Source organism: Mytilus californianus, unplaced genomic scaffold, assembly GCF_021869535.1.
Source record: "Mytilus californianus isolate M0D057914Y unplaced genomic scaffold, xbMytCali1.0.p SCAF_1, whole genome shotgun sequence".
NCBI lineage: Eukaryota > Metazoa > Mollusca > Bivalvia > Mytilida > Mytilidae > Mytilus > Mytilus californianus.
This window is the reverse complement of record NW_026262581.1, coordinates 48859693-48875706: the sequence shown is the minus strand read 5'-3', so window position 1 is coordinate 48875706 and position 16014 is coordinate 48859693. Positions and strand designations below refer to the sequence as shown.

At 32.8% G+C, this 16014-nt stretch overlaps 1 long non-coding RNA gene across 1 annotated transcript; it reads right to left on the bottom strand.

Moving 5' to 3' along the window:
* Positions 1-13878: 13878 nt before the first annotated feature.
* Positions 13879-15689, bottom strand: LOC127720477 (uncharacterized). The gene is made up of 3 exons (XR_007990814.1): positions 15652-15689; positions 14437-14505; positions 13879-13987 (listed from the first exon to the last, which is right to left on the bottom strand). It is a non-coding gene; the product is annotated as an uncharacterized LOC127720477 (long non-coding RNA).
* Between the last annotated feature and the right edge of the window lie 325 nt (positions 15690-16014).

The window sequence follows — 16014 nt, the reverse complement described above, 5'->3', positions numbered from 1 at the left end:
CTCGCGGTCAACTCGATATGTCATTTATATATAAAAATAAGGTGATTTGGTATGAATGCCAATGAGACAACTATCTCTCAAAGGTCAAATGAAGTGGATGTAAGCAATTATAGGCAACCGCACGGCTTTCAACAATGAGAAAAAAACCATGCCGTATAGTCGGCTATAAAAGGCCCCGACATAAAAAAATTCATGTATTTCAGACTAAAATATCAATCAGTACACATCCACCATTCAATGGATTTAGTTTAAAGACGTCATTAACAGTCAGAGAAAAACATGACCTTGTGCAATGTTAATTTACGTTCATCGGGAACGCTAAAAGTAGAATATTTGAAAGCGAATGATGTATAAGAACCTAAACTATTGGAAAGCTATAGGTTGCAATTCTGTAATTATAGACAAACAATTTCCCATAGGAACTCCTTTCACGGCTAAAAATGTACCACTTTTACTATGCAGTTTCGTAAAAAATTATATCCTAGAATGGAAAGCTCATGCTAACTACTATTTATATCAAAGGTCAAAATAAAGTGCTGTGCGGCATACTTTCAACATTTATGTAAAATAGAATTGAGAATGGAAATGGAGAATGTGTCAAAGAAACAACAACCCGACAAAAGAGCAGAAAACAGCCGAAGGCCACCAATGGGTCTTCAACACAGCGAGAAAATCCTGCACCCGGAGGCGGACTTCAGCTGGTCCCTAAACAAACATGTGTACTTGTTCAGTGATAATAGACGTCATACTAAACTCCAAAACATATAAATGACCAAAAATTAAAAATCATACAAGACTAACAAAGGCCAGAGGCTCCTGACTTAGGACAGGCGCAAAAATGTGGCGGGGCTAAACATTTTTTGCGAGATCTCAACCCAGCCCCTCGTCCAGCCTATACCTCTAGCCAATGTAGAAAAAACAAACACACAACAATACACACAGTTAAACTCAGTTTAAAGGAAATCAAAGTCCTTTGTCAGAATAGGTAACAAAAGAAACTAGTAAGCAAAATGACAATGATACATAAATTAACAAAGGACAACTAGCAGTTACTGACATGCCAGCTCCAGACCTCAGTTAAGCTGATTAAAAGAGTATGTCTTCATCATATGAAAATCAAGCACAATCCCTCTCATTAGATGTTTAGTATCATACCATCATAAAATATATGAGAAAAACATAACCCGTATCATGCCAACAACTGGTTTTAGAATAAATGTGTTTATTTCTGATGCAAAGACCATATGAGTAAAGCAATATCGAAACCAAAATATGCCATCTTTAATGACCTGACAACAGTATCGTAACTATATCCCTTCTTAATAAGTCTGTGTAAAGGTTTGATTAGCTTTTGAGGTGAATGCCGACATTTTTGTGCTTTGTAAAGAATATTACCATAAAAGATTGGATGTTAAATACCTGAACGTATAAGATGTCTGCATGTTGATTATTTTTACGAATGATTCCCTTGTACCGATGATAAAATTTAGTAAATGTGCCTCGAACTTCTTAGAGTTTAAACTTATACTAAAATTCTATACTGTCCCTCCCTTCACTTTGGGTCTTCCACAGATTTCAATTTGGCCGCTACTCATGTATATTTATACTGGTAACATTCCCAAGTTATGTCTCTACGAGATAAAGCATAGAGATCATATCTGGGAACCAGTAGGTAAACAAAACAAAATATCTATGAATATTATATATCTCCCCAAAAGAGGCGTAGTTTGTGAAACAGCTGTATTTACAAAGTGCAACCTATACTAACATTTATATCAATAGAAAAAGCTAAAAAAACAACTTTTTCTCACAACAATAGTTTTTTATCAGAATCATAGCCTAAAAAAATCACTGCATATGCTCTTACTTTTGATTTACAGTACATTTTATACCCCACCCCTGTTTCAATTTTTAAAGAATTTGAATACAAGACTTTTAATTATCGTCAGCTTACCTTATGTGCATGTTTTATGACTTGAAATGTCTAGAACCTCTTTGAAACTATTCTGTTAACAAATTGAAAGCATTTAAGCATTTAAAAATACTGTAAATGTAAAGTTTAGTAGTTAATCATTCCAACATGCAAGATAATATAAAGTATGCAATCCTTCCTCAGTCCCAAGTCCACATCTTACTGTATGCCTATTTATCAATAAAAGTTCACAATTTCTGCTTCAAATGGTCAATTAAGAGATCGATCTTGTCACAACACTATCCTTTCTAACCATATATCTAACATAATTTAGCTAATATATGAACTAGAAGTGTTCAAACAAAGCCATTTTTGCAAAAGTTGTATGTATGAAGTTACCAGTCTGATATATGAATTCACTAAAAGTTTAAAAGAACTGACTGCTAACACCTGTTTTTGCATTACTTCCAAGCACAGCTATTATTTTTATACAAAAGACCTTTATAATAATAAAATCATAGCATTTACATGTTAAATTATCAGTTTTATGACCCAGTGGTTAGGCATTTTCTCTGTTTTTTGCCACTGTGGCCTCGACTTTGCTACATAATTCTGCTGTTTCCGTGAATATGGAATAATCAGTACGTATCTAGGATAGAACACACTATTGTTAGTTTTATCGAGGTATATTTGTATCTTTAGCCTGTATTTTAGGTCACAAAAAAGCACATTAAGGTATTGCCTCTTACTTTTGGGTTATCGACAGCACAAAACCACGCCGACAACAATATTCTTCAAGGATCTATGAGTTTCAGTGACTGCGAAGAGAAAACATAAGCATTTCTAAGCAATTCAAATTACGAATATGCATATATTATGAATTTACTTTGCATACAGGGCTTAAAATAAACTATACATACTGTACACTGTGAATTTATGATGAATCATCATAGTCATAACTCCTTTTACAGCTAAAACTGTACCACTTTTAATATGAAGCTTCGTAAAAAATTATATCCTAGAATGGAAAGCTCATATGCACTACTATTTATATCAAAGGTTAAAATATAGTGCTGTGCGGCATATTTTCAACATGTATGTGCCCGCACTTCAAAGAGTTTGAAAGGTAAAATAACAAAAATACCGAACTCCGAGGACATTTCAAATACCGAACTCCATGGAAAATTCTTAAACTTTTACTAAAATTCGGTATTATCCCTTCCTTTACTTTGGGTCTTCCACAGATTTCAATTTGGCCGTTACTCATGTATGTTTATACTGGTAACATTCCCAAGTTATGTCTCTACGTGATGAAACATAGAGGTCATATCTGGGAACCAGTAGGTAAACAAAACAAAATATCTATGAATATTATATATCTCCCCAAAAGAGGCGTGGTTTGTGAAACAGCTGTTTTTACAAATTGCAACCTATATGACTAAAAAGGTACATAAAGAAAGGTAAGGTCAACTTTGCAGGAGGAAGTTGAAACCTTAGTTTCTTTATGATTTCTAAATTTATCAACGGATAATTTTAGAAAAGTTTTTCATAACTTTGTTTAGGCTTGTTGTCTAGCTTACTCTTCACTGATACGCTTAGTCATCTATGCGTGCTATCAAGGGTAGATGTCTTTACTAATGTGTTGATGGCTAAATTATAATAATTGATCAAATCGAATGTCCAACTTAACCCTCCCGATTAATAGTCTGTGGAATTAAACAAACATGTCATGTTCAGGAAGGGTATTGGCGAAAAAGATCAATCGTGAGAAAGATTTTTATTTTGACTATAAGATTCTATCGACTGTTATTTTTCTGTACATTGTAAAATGAAATGCAAACTTATTTTTACCTGATCACAGGAACAAAGTGCGCTGTCGGTAAGAGTGAATCGTTTTAAAAGTTGTTTAGGATATATTTGGCCCGGAATATTAGGTCCATGGTTTTAAGATTAAAAAAGTTTCAATTTGATGAAAAGACATGTAAAGATGTAAAATAGAACTACGTCATATATACGGTTGACCTCAAATGAATTTTTATGAAAACCATCTATTTTGGTTGTGCATGCGCTCCATGTTTGTAATAATTTTGCTTATATGACGTCATTAAAAGAACGATAATACGTAATACTCGCCAAGGAATATATTTTTGTTCCGGCTGATAAGGCTGCTAACAATATCATTATTGTTTGACGTTAATTTTACATTGATATTCTACAAAAGGAAATCACGAATTCCCCAACATTCCAACTGACTCCATTTTCGGAAAATGACATCAGTAACAAACATAAACTTTTAGCTACCTCTTTACAAGCAGAACAAAATACAATGAAAGTTCCAACTATGTACTGGCTTCCGAAGCTGCAGAAAACTCCTTATAAATATAGATTTAGTTCGTCTTCAAGCCATTGTTCCCCTAATAAACTACCTATTCTACTTACTAGTACACTTGGTACAATCAAAAACCTGGTAATAAATTGTTCAAATAAGGCCTTTGAAAATAGTGGAATTAATTACTTTTGGAGTGTCAAAAATTCGTTGGAAGTACTTGATAAATTGCATGCTTATATTGGTTATTTCGAATCTGTTCAAAGTTTTGATTTTTCGATCCTATATACCACGTTGCCTCATAATCTTATTAAGAAAAAAATTCACACACCTGATTAAATGGGCATGATGTTAATATGTCCTTTGATTGAGTTAAGCTATTTCAGTTGATATTTTATAGTATGTCTTTCTATGTTGTGATGTTACACTATTGTTTCAGAAAAAGGGTGAAGGTTTGGTACCATTAAAACGTTTAAACGCTGTATTTGTTTGCACCTGTCCTAAGTCAGGAATCTGATGTTCAGTAGTTGTCGTTTGTTGATGTGGTTCATAAGTGCTTCTCGTTTCTAGTTTTTTTATATAGATTACACCGTTGGTTTTCCCGTTTGAATGGTTTTACACTAGTAATTTTTTGGGGCCCTTTATAGCTTACTGTTCGGTGTGAGCCAAGGCTCCGTGTTGAAGACCGTACTGTAACCAATAATGGTTTACTTTTATAAATCTGACTTGGATGGAGAGTTGTCTCATTGGCACTCATACCACAACTTCTTATATCTATTTAAAAAGTAGGAATGCAAATATTATGTTCAAACTCTTTTAGGTCATGTTTTAGTAACAACAAACCAAAGAACTATGTCAATTGGACCTGCTTTGATACTATAACTGCCCTTGAATTTTTACTAGATAACATTTTTGTTCGCTATGGAGATTCCGTTATCGGAATTCCAATGGGGACTAACTGTGCACCACTTATTGTGGATCTGTTTCTGTATTGTTATGAGTTACAATTTATGACTAAAATCAGCAAAGACCCATCGAAACAACATCTGATTCAAAAATTTAATAACACTTTTAGATATTTAAATGATATATTGGCTCTCAATAATGACGACGTCAGTATGTACACTTAAGAGATTTATCCTGCCGAACTAACTTTAAATAAAGCTAATACAAACAATGAACACTGCCCTTTCCTAGATCTTGATATAGTTATCTTTAACGGGAAGCTTAATACCAAAATTTAGGATAAAAGAGATGATTTTTAATTTCCTATTGTTAATTATCCATTTTTAGATTGGTGACGTTCCCTTGTCGCCATCTTATGGTGTTTATATATCTCAACTTGTTCGATTCTCTCGAGTATGTAACAACGTATTTGATTTCAACGAAAGAAATCTCTGTATTACTGAAAAAGTATTACACCAGGATTTTCGACATCACAAACTGGTCAACACATTTACTTAATTTTACCATCAGTACAAGGACATCATTCGTAAATATAAATCGATATACAGACATCTTATACGTTCAGATATTTCACATCCAATATTTTATGGTAATATTCTTTACAAAGCACAAAAATGTCGGCATTCACCTCAAAAGCTAACCAAACCTCTAAACAGACTTATTCGGAAAGGATATAGTTACGATACTGTTGTCAAGTCATTAAGGATTGCATATTTTGGTATTAATATTGCTTCACTCATATGGTCTTTGCATCAGAAATAAACACATTTATTCTAAAACCAGTTGTTGGCATGATACAGGTTATGGTCTTCTCATATATTTTATGATGGTATGATACTAAACCCCTAACGGGAGAGATTGTACTTGATTTTCATATGATGAAGTTATAATCTTTCAATCAGTTTAATTAAGGTCTGGAGCTGGCACGTCAGTAACTGCTAGTAGTTCTTTGTTAATTTATGTATCATTGTCATTTTGCTTACTAGTTTCTTTTGTTACCTATTCTGACATTGGACTCGGACTTCTTTTAAACTGAGTTTTACTTTGCGTATTGCTATGTGTTTCTTTACTCTACATTGGCTAGAGATATAGGGGAGCGTTGAGATTTCACAAAACATGTTTTACCCCGCTGCATTGTTGCGCCTGTCCCAAGTCAGGAGCCTCTGACCTTTGTTAGTCGTGTATGTTTTTAAATTTTAGTTCATTTGTATGTTTTGGAGTTTAGGGTGACGTCCATTTTCACTGAACAAGTACACAATTTTGTTTAGGGGCCAGCTGAGGACCACTTCCGGGAAAGGGATTTTCTCGCTGCGTTGAAGACCCATTGGCGGCCTTCGACTGTTGTGTGCTCTTTGGTCGGGTTGTTGTCTCTATGAAATATTCCCTATTTCAATTCTTAATTTTATAGAATTTCATTTGGCTTTTATAATGTTTGATTGGACAGCCACTCACAAGTCTAATGTAGACGTAACCCAAATCTGACGTAACAAACTATTAGTCTTGTATCTTTGTTGCGTTTTATCCTAACAATCAAAAGATTACAGAAAATTAAACGTTTTTTTCGTATATTTGATTGATACGAAGGTCTGTAGATTTACTTTGTCCATAATCTTTTAACATTTTATTTGAGCTACTTTATCGATTTAGATAGGAATACTAAGACCTGTGTCTGCGCAATATTATTATTCTAACTATATTAGAATTCAATATATTTTACTTTCCAAATACCTTTTTTTTTAGATTTAAAAAATTACTCATATGTACTGTGTTGAAATCGTAATTGTCGCCATTTGGAATTTTACGATCGCAAATGTAGTTTAATTTGGAATGCAAAGCGGAGCCGGCAAAAATGGTATTTGTGACCGTTCGATCCAAATTACTGTAATATATATTCTAATGCACTATATGTTAAATTCACATTTGAAATATCCCAAAAGGGCAAATGCAATTGTGTGGCGATGGGTCCGATGACTCCTACCGTCTTCGGTAACACTGGAGAAACACCCATCTTATCATAGGTGGCGTTGCATATCAAACTACATTAGAATGACTATTTAAGTTACATCTTACTTTTAGGTCTTCAAACTGAAAGCTACATCTTAACTTTTAAACGTTTTGTTGTGAAAACAATAGGATTGGACACATAGTGTACAATTCAAAATTGATTAATCCGACATGTTAGTCACTAGAATGATGTTGTAATCCAAACCATAAAAGTAAACAAATATGTTTATAAGTATTGCAACAAATAAAGAAAAACAAATATATATTCAATTGCATAACTGATAATTGATGATTGACTACAGCAATGCAAAATTAAATGTATTTACAAATGTTAAGACCAATATTTTACAGCAATTTCGATTTAACATTTAAGACCCTTATAGATGATTCTGATTATAGACAGGCAAAATAAAAACACAAGGTAAGTTAAACTAGTTGCGCAAATACTCCATAGCAACATAGATAGAAATGGACTATATGTTAACGAAACATCAGCCCAATGACACAAAAAACAATCTAGAAGTTAAAAATATTTTTTTAACAAAGGCACATCACTAAACAATATGTCAAACTGTAATTCACCCCATGTCTACGAAAAATTTTCAATAAAATTAACAGATAGCTACTATGGAAATTTCCTTAAGGTTGCAATTCTGTAAATATAGACAATGCAATTGCCCATAGGAACCTCCTTTACGGCTAAAACTGTGCCACTTTTACTCTGACATTTCGAAAAAAAAACTATATCCTAGAATGGAAAGTTGAAATGCACTACTTTTTTTATTCAAAGGTCAAAACATAGGGCTGTGCGGCATATTTTCAACATTTATATGCCTCGAACTTCTAAGAGTTTAACTTATATTAAAATTCTGCATTATCCCTCCCTTCACTTTATGTCTTACTTAGAATTCAATTCCACCCCCTACCATGTGCATTTATACTGGTAACATTCCCAAGTTATGTCTCTATGAGATGAAACATAAAGATCATATCTGGGAACCAGTACGTTAACAAAACAAAATATCTATGAATATTATATATCTCCCCAAAAGAGGCGTGGTTTATAAAACAGCTGTATTTATCAGCCCAGTAGTCTATGTTGACATGAATTTTCATAATTTTGAATGCAAATAAAAAAATAAACAATGCGAAACACCCTCCATGTGTAGCAGACGACATTCCAAACAGGTCAAGTGGCTTTGTTTCAATTGTGATCGACTTAAACAAACTGAGAATTAATAATTCTAACTTTACTTTTATTTCTGAAGATTTCCAAATCAATTCACAGCAAAAGTCAGCGTTCGCCTTGTATATATATATAATTCCATATGATCAAGAACATCGTTGAAAATATGTTAACTGCTGTTGCCAAAATTCAGAGCTATACAAAATGTTTAAAAAGAATAACTTACATACATAACTCTAAAATCTAAACAATTTCAACAATAGAAAAATATCTAATGATTTTTTAACCGTATTTTGAAATCATAGAATTACCAACTTTAGAATAGAAATCAATTGAGCTATGAATAAGTGGTTTTATTTCTATAAATGAAAAGCACGAAAAATTCAAATTTAAAAAGATATAATCATTAAAATCAAAGGTGGTCACGTTTGTTGTCATGTTACATGTATAATCAATATTTTTTTTCTGCAATATTATGTTGGTGGAACATTGCAGCCAATCAAATGGTACAAAAGGTAAATCAGCCTTTTCTGATCACTTGACATGCATGTAGATAAGACATTACCTGAAGTTTCAATGTGTTCATTATGTTTGGCTAAAATCAATGAAACATGTATATTATGCCTGGTTGATGGTAAAAATATAGCTTTTGGTCTAAATATCATGTGGCTTTTCATGTTTTATTGGGTTTTTTTTATTGTACCATTTTATTACTTAAACTAGTATATAATTATATAAGAATTCAAAAATCTCCGATGAAATGCGATGTTCAACTAGATTAACAATTTGTCAAGTTGGAAATTCCACGAATTGCTCTTGTTGATCAAATAATTACATAAACGGATGGAGTTTACCAAAAACAACCCTAATCTAACTTGCATGAAAAATGGGGACACAATTATCACTAAATGAAAGTTTGTATTACGCATATGTTACTACCAGTACGGTTGGTCTGAGCTGAATTTAGTGAATTAGGGTTTGGACACAAGCTTTGTGTATTTTATTTGCTAGAAATAGATCATAGAATGAAATTAAGTAAAGCATAAGTCAATATAGCAAGTTGGGATCTGTTATAAATATATAGCCACTTACCCAGGCCCGGTCAGTCAGAGCATACAAAAAAATAGTATGTATTTAAAACAAAATAGTTCTGCGCAAAACTGTTTCTTTGTGAATAAGTAAAACATGTGGGTTATTTTGGTATAAATTGACGGCTTAATGGCTTAATCACTGTAGAACCCATTTTGAATAATAAAAAAAATATATGAAACTAAAATAGGACGGCATATTTGCCCTGTCGGTCAAATAAGGTGAACCCGTTTTTATACCACCAAACTTCTGAAAACACAAGCATTCTAATATGCAATTAAAGGTATATTGAATTTTACAGTAAAAGTCAGGATAAGGTATAGTTTTGACATGAAATGACAATCACTTTATCTGAACTTGAAACAAAAAAGCTATGAATAAAATTGAGAATGGAAATGGGGAATGTGTCAAAGAGACAACAATCCGACCATAGAGCAGACAACAGCCGAAGGCCACCAATGGGTCTTCAATGCAGCGAGAAACACCCGCACCCGGGGGCGTCCTTCAGCTGGCCCCTAATGCATGAAATGGCAGAATTTTTCATAGAGAGCATCCATAACTATGAATTAGCGGCTATGTTCCTAAAAACTAAAGTTTTAATTGTTCGTGTACCACTTAAGAAGAAGGAAATACTTACTCTTTCTTCAGGAAATGAGATCTTCCGAAAATAAGAGTTGGCTGCATTTATTTGTTATAATTATGTAATTTGTTTATTCAATAAAATTGTGAATGGAAATGAGGAATATGTCAAAGAGACAACAACCCGACCATTGAGCAAACAACAGCCGAAGGCCACCAATGGGTCACATTGTTTGTGTTTTTTGTCTAAATTTCTTTTTTTTCTTTTATTGTCTGTATTTCTTCGTATTTGATACACCCCAAAGGGTGACTGGGGAATAGAAGTATGGTCACCATTGATCTTCATCCGACCGGCAGTAAAACCCTTGCTAAAGTGGGGCGTCCGTTTCGCTGTGCGGGATGTACAAATTTGCGGCCACGTCCGGTCAGAATGGGGACGTTAAATCCGATGCCTCGTTTAAAGTCCGTAGGTGACCTGTTGCAAGGCTAAATTTCGGTCCTTATCCAATATACCCTCATTTCCCGTGGCAGTCTAAATTTCTCCGACCTTAATCCCGGACGCCTCTATTACAGAACCTACCTATTGTATTTATTGTCAATTTGTTCTTGTCCTGAATATGCATGAAATATTTGCCACTGGACATTAAGCAACCAACAATCAATCAATCAATCGTATTTGATACTTTTTTATTGTGCTAATGCTGAAGGATTTGGCTTAACACAATATCATTTGTTTAAATAGTTTACCAAATAGCAGTTTGAATTTATCTCCACAAACTGATCAATTGGTAAAATATTTTAGCTAATTGCTTCAGTGAGAGGTTGTTAGTATAAATTGAGTGCAGTGATATAAAAATGATACTTGCCATCCAACTTCAGCTATTTAATGTCTGTGTAATGAAATTAAAATAAAATAATCACCTACTATAAAAAAAATTTGAAATGCGAAATAAAGTACGAAGTTGAAGAGCATTGCAGAAACTAAATTCCGAAAGGTTTTGCCAAATACTGTTTATAAGTAATCTGATCCTCGGGGGTAGAACATCCTTAGTATTTTGAACGATTCAAATTTTTGCAACACAGTTGATTTATAGTTTTGATCATATGAATAATAATTCATGTCAATACAGACTACTGGGCTTGTGATAGATAGATAAATTACAGCGGAATCTGTATGATTCATACAACTTTGAATTTGATCCAATTTTGAACATCTCTTCTCAAAATTTTAATCATCTTAAAAATATATTTCATTGTTCTTTTAAGAACAGAGGATACTATTTTAATAATCATGGAAATGATATTAAGAACAAATTACTTATCAAATGTCAATTGGAAGGAAGTCGATAGTTGAGAGAACAAAATTTTGCTGATTATGATGTAAAGTATTTTCCTTTATTATTTGCAGATTAGAAATTGCTTTCAAAAAATTGTCCAAATTACAATAACGCAATAACTTGCTGTTTAGAAAACAAAGCTATAATGTATTGACCAGCAAAACAATCTTTTGAACTAATGATCTATAAAATTCATTTAGGAATGAAGTTTTCATGTCAAAGTTAGACCTTTTTACACCAGTCATTATATTATACTGTCACTATTTAGCTAGAATTTCATGACATAGACAATAATTAACTGAAAATGAATGGTAAGTATAACTGCACTAACTTCACACTAACAACCTATCGCTGAAGCAATTACTTGAATTATTTTACCAGTTGATAAGTTTCTGGAGATGAATTCAAACTGCAATTTGTTAAACTCAGAACAGCAAGTAGTTTTACTTATCATTTGATGTGATGTAAATTTAATTTGATGTGGACATCAACTTGTTTTTCAAAACGTCTTTCCTGACACGACTGTGGTGCAGTCGACATTGCTGTCGTTTGTTTGTGTAGTTAACTGTTAACTTAAAGAGAAAATGTTTACAAAATGAATAGCAAAACAGTGATAGATGAAGACAACAATAACGGTTAAGCTCTTTACCTGATTTTTGAAATAGCTGCTATGTTCAAAGTCGATATGTCAAATTAATTTTTTAAAAGTGACCATTACCATGATTACCTGACATGTCTGTTTTTTTGCTTGCCTTATGTTAAGTCGGAATTATGTTGGCGTTCCAAAAACGCACGTATTGAATTACGTACTAAGTAATATCAAGGAAAATAACATTCACCTAAAGACAGAAAACGCTTGAGAGTTAAGACATTTTCGAGTTTGTTGGTATCGTTGAACCACCAGTTTATATATGCAACACAATACCACTTTTCCTTCAAATTGTACAAAATATGTGTAGTTGTGATTTTGGTCGTCTTTCCTCCCATTAGCAAAAATCACTTTTGTAATATTGAGAAACCCGTTTGATAAATGAGAGTTTTTTTTTAAAGCGGCTATAAACTTAATCGACTGCTTTTGTCAATGCTCCAGCATCAAACGTGGTTACATGTTCTACAAAGAAATATAACCAGAACGAGTATTGTATATCGTAGAGTAGATAGATGTTTCGGGCGCAGCATTATTGTAAAGAGTCACTGTCATTGTTATGCTATTAAAGACCAAACCTGTATATTTCCTTAACATATAACAACATTCCTCACATAAGACCTGTTTTCATTTAAGTGATGTCTTATTACAATACCCTGTGTTATACAAGATTAAATTATTAATAAAGCTTGATATATTTTGATCTCTTTTAAATTGTATTAATGTGAAATTGAACACTTTTTGTCAAGCTTAATGAACTCACAGAAAATTTTAACATATGTGTGCTAGCACATGAGTTTTTTTCTTAACATTTTCCAGTGTAATTGATTGTAATTTTTTCAACAGTCAAGCATATCCTTAGGTGTGCACTAAACGTTTTTAAAGACTCTTTTGCATGTTTTATTGTGATGATTCGTAGCTGTCTCATTGACATCTATAATATGTCTGTTTTATTTTCATTTTTGAATATATCTTAAATGGATGAAAAATGCAACATATATTAAAAAACCACAAACTGTATTCAACAATTACTTTTATTTAAAAATAATACTGTGTGTCAAATGGGAATTGCGGTGTTATCCTGTTCATCGTGTGTATCCATTAGACGGCCTTCTTCGACAAATCATGTGACAATTAACAGTTGCACAGTATTTGTTGGTTGGACAATCTCTATCAGCAAGACAGTCTTTTTTACAACCAATTTTCCCATTTAATACTGACTGGGAAACGACCCCTGAACCAGAAGTACGTGCTGATCCACCGCGTCTTAAAGAAACTGTGTCTAATACATCAAGTCCACTTCTTCTAAGATTGGTTGCGTCAAGAATATCAGACCCTGTATGACCAGACATTGAAGGGCTACTACCTATAGTTTCCAAATGAGAATTGCTAGATAGGTCCAAATTTCTAGCCAGACCAGATGAACCAATTCTGCTGCTAGAGGATAAATGACCACCATTACTTAAAACTCTGGTAAAGTCAGATGATAAACTTCTAATAATTTTCCTTCTTATAGAGTCCGACAATCCAGATGCACCAATTATACTTCCAGATGAAATATCGACGCAGTAGCTGCTACAGCCATTGTGAATACATTTATGTCCTGAACGACATAATTTATCTCCTCCACACCCATAATGACAGTTAATGATACTGTCATCGTCAGATAAAGCACGTGAGATACCAGCTGAGGAGCCTCTAATGATTTCAGATACAGATGTCCTGCTTCCAACAGAACCCCCAGTCAATCTTGTACTGCCTATTCCATGAGATGTTCCAACTGCTCTTGATCCTGCTCGTCTATCTGCATCAATAACATCTAGGACAGAAAGGGATCCGACACCAAGACGCCCGTTTATGTCTCTTCCAACTGTGTTTTCGACCTGTAAAATCTTCTTCACTCCATGTATGTCTAATGCATGCTTTTCTGTTGGTGAGTAGGCTGTAAGATTAAATATCGAACTATTTTTAAAATCTTCACACATCAAGTAATACAAAATACAATACAGGTGAACTACTATCTACATATGAATATCAGGATATATGAAGTTAATGCCAATAAGACAACTATTCACCATATACTAAAGGATGATCTCAACACCTGCATGGACCTTACGGTTTCAGTCCTAATTAAAGGACATACCGCATAGTAAGATATAGATGACCTTACATGACCAAAAGTGAAACAATTCAAAATTCAAACGCATTCGTTTCAAACTTTTACATTATAATTCACAAAAATATGTAGATGTTGGTAATATTCTTTCTTATGTACTTCAATTATATTTTTTTTTAAATTTTCTGCAGTAGGATATTTATCTCAGCATCGGAAACACTTTCGTTAAAACAGCCTATCAATCTCGAAAAAAGCAAATCGAATATTTTTCTTACCGGCTACTATCATTGTGGTCACTGCCATCGATAAGAATATAATCTGGAATCTCATCATCTCTAAGAATACTGAAAGTAACAGGATAAACGTTATTTCTTTGATAATCATGATATACACATTGAATACGAATCAGTAAATAAAATATTACATGTTTTGACTATAGACCTGCTAAAAACCAATCTGCAGCGATACTTATACTTGTTTCGGGTATACAAAAATGACAGAATTTCCTTATTCTAAGCCAAATTGTAGGATTGATTGCGTTTGCTTTCGAGCAAAAGTTCAAAATCGAGATGTTGTGTAAAGATTATATCTAAAAAAGGCATTATCATGTTAATAAAAAACACATTACAGTCGTAAGAATTTTGAAATTAAAGATTTATAGACAGCTCTTCTAAAATTCATTCTGAAAATAGAACAACCACTAGGAAAAGACGGAAAGGGGGCCTTTATTTTGAGTTTTATTGTTTTTAACGGATATCTCTGAAAATTAAAACAGAAACAAACAAACTGACAGTGAAGATTTTGTCCTACAAAATAGCATAAACACTATCAATAATTGTAAGCCAGATGTGCGTTTCGCCAATTATGGTATCTTCCGTGATACTCAAGGTCAAACTATTTGAAAATATAAAAAATTAAAGACCTGATCATTCAATAGAAATAATATAGTATAGCAAATTCTAGACAAGGAATTGGAGCAATTAATCATGAACTATAAGGTTTCAATTGATAATACAATATGAGATTGGGTTGATATTACAAATCAGAAAATTATGACAGAAATTAATTTACAATTAAAAAAAAAGGGGTTGAAGCAAAATGTCGATCTCGAACTTGTTTCACTAAATTGATGTTCAATATCTCAAAAACATATTTCAGTCGGGTTTTCACTTTGTATAGATTTCAAAATAATTTGTGTCAATAGAATATACTTTGAAGCAATATTTTGTTTTCAATCTTGTCTCTTACTTTTCAATTACGGTAATGTGATACAATGCACAACTTCCAGTATATTATTCTTTATAAAGATAATCTAAATTGTTTCTTACTTTCAAAGAAGCAAATGTTTCATTAGAAGTATACAATTATCTGTACGCTTAAAATTTAATAAATCATAGTACTATAATGACTTTCTCCCTGCTATCTTTATCACTATTGCATTATTGGTTTGTTTTATTCATAATTGAAAGTTAGTTACCCATAAGCCTTACCTTTGTTTAAAGCTATTTGAAGGATTTCTTATGAATACTGTTTTACTGCTTCAAAATCGTTCTTTTATACCGTTTCAATTATTTTGTGTATGATTGACATGCACACAAGGAAATTTGCAACTGAACCGCAAATGACAAATTCGTTAATTATAGTTAAAAACTTTAAATGTCACGACGATGTCGTAGTAATACGAAATTGCGGATTATGCATATATAAGGATATATACTAAGGGTCAATAACACGTTTCGTTCCCTCCTACAACAAACATATTTTTCATGACATCATTAACTTTAATGTCACGACGTCATTTGTGTATGAAATGTGGATTATGCTTATATTTAAAATGTACTAAAGGTGAATAA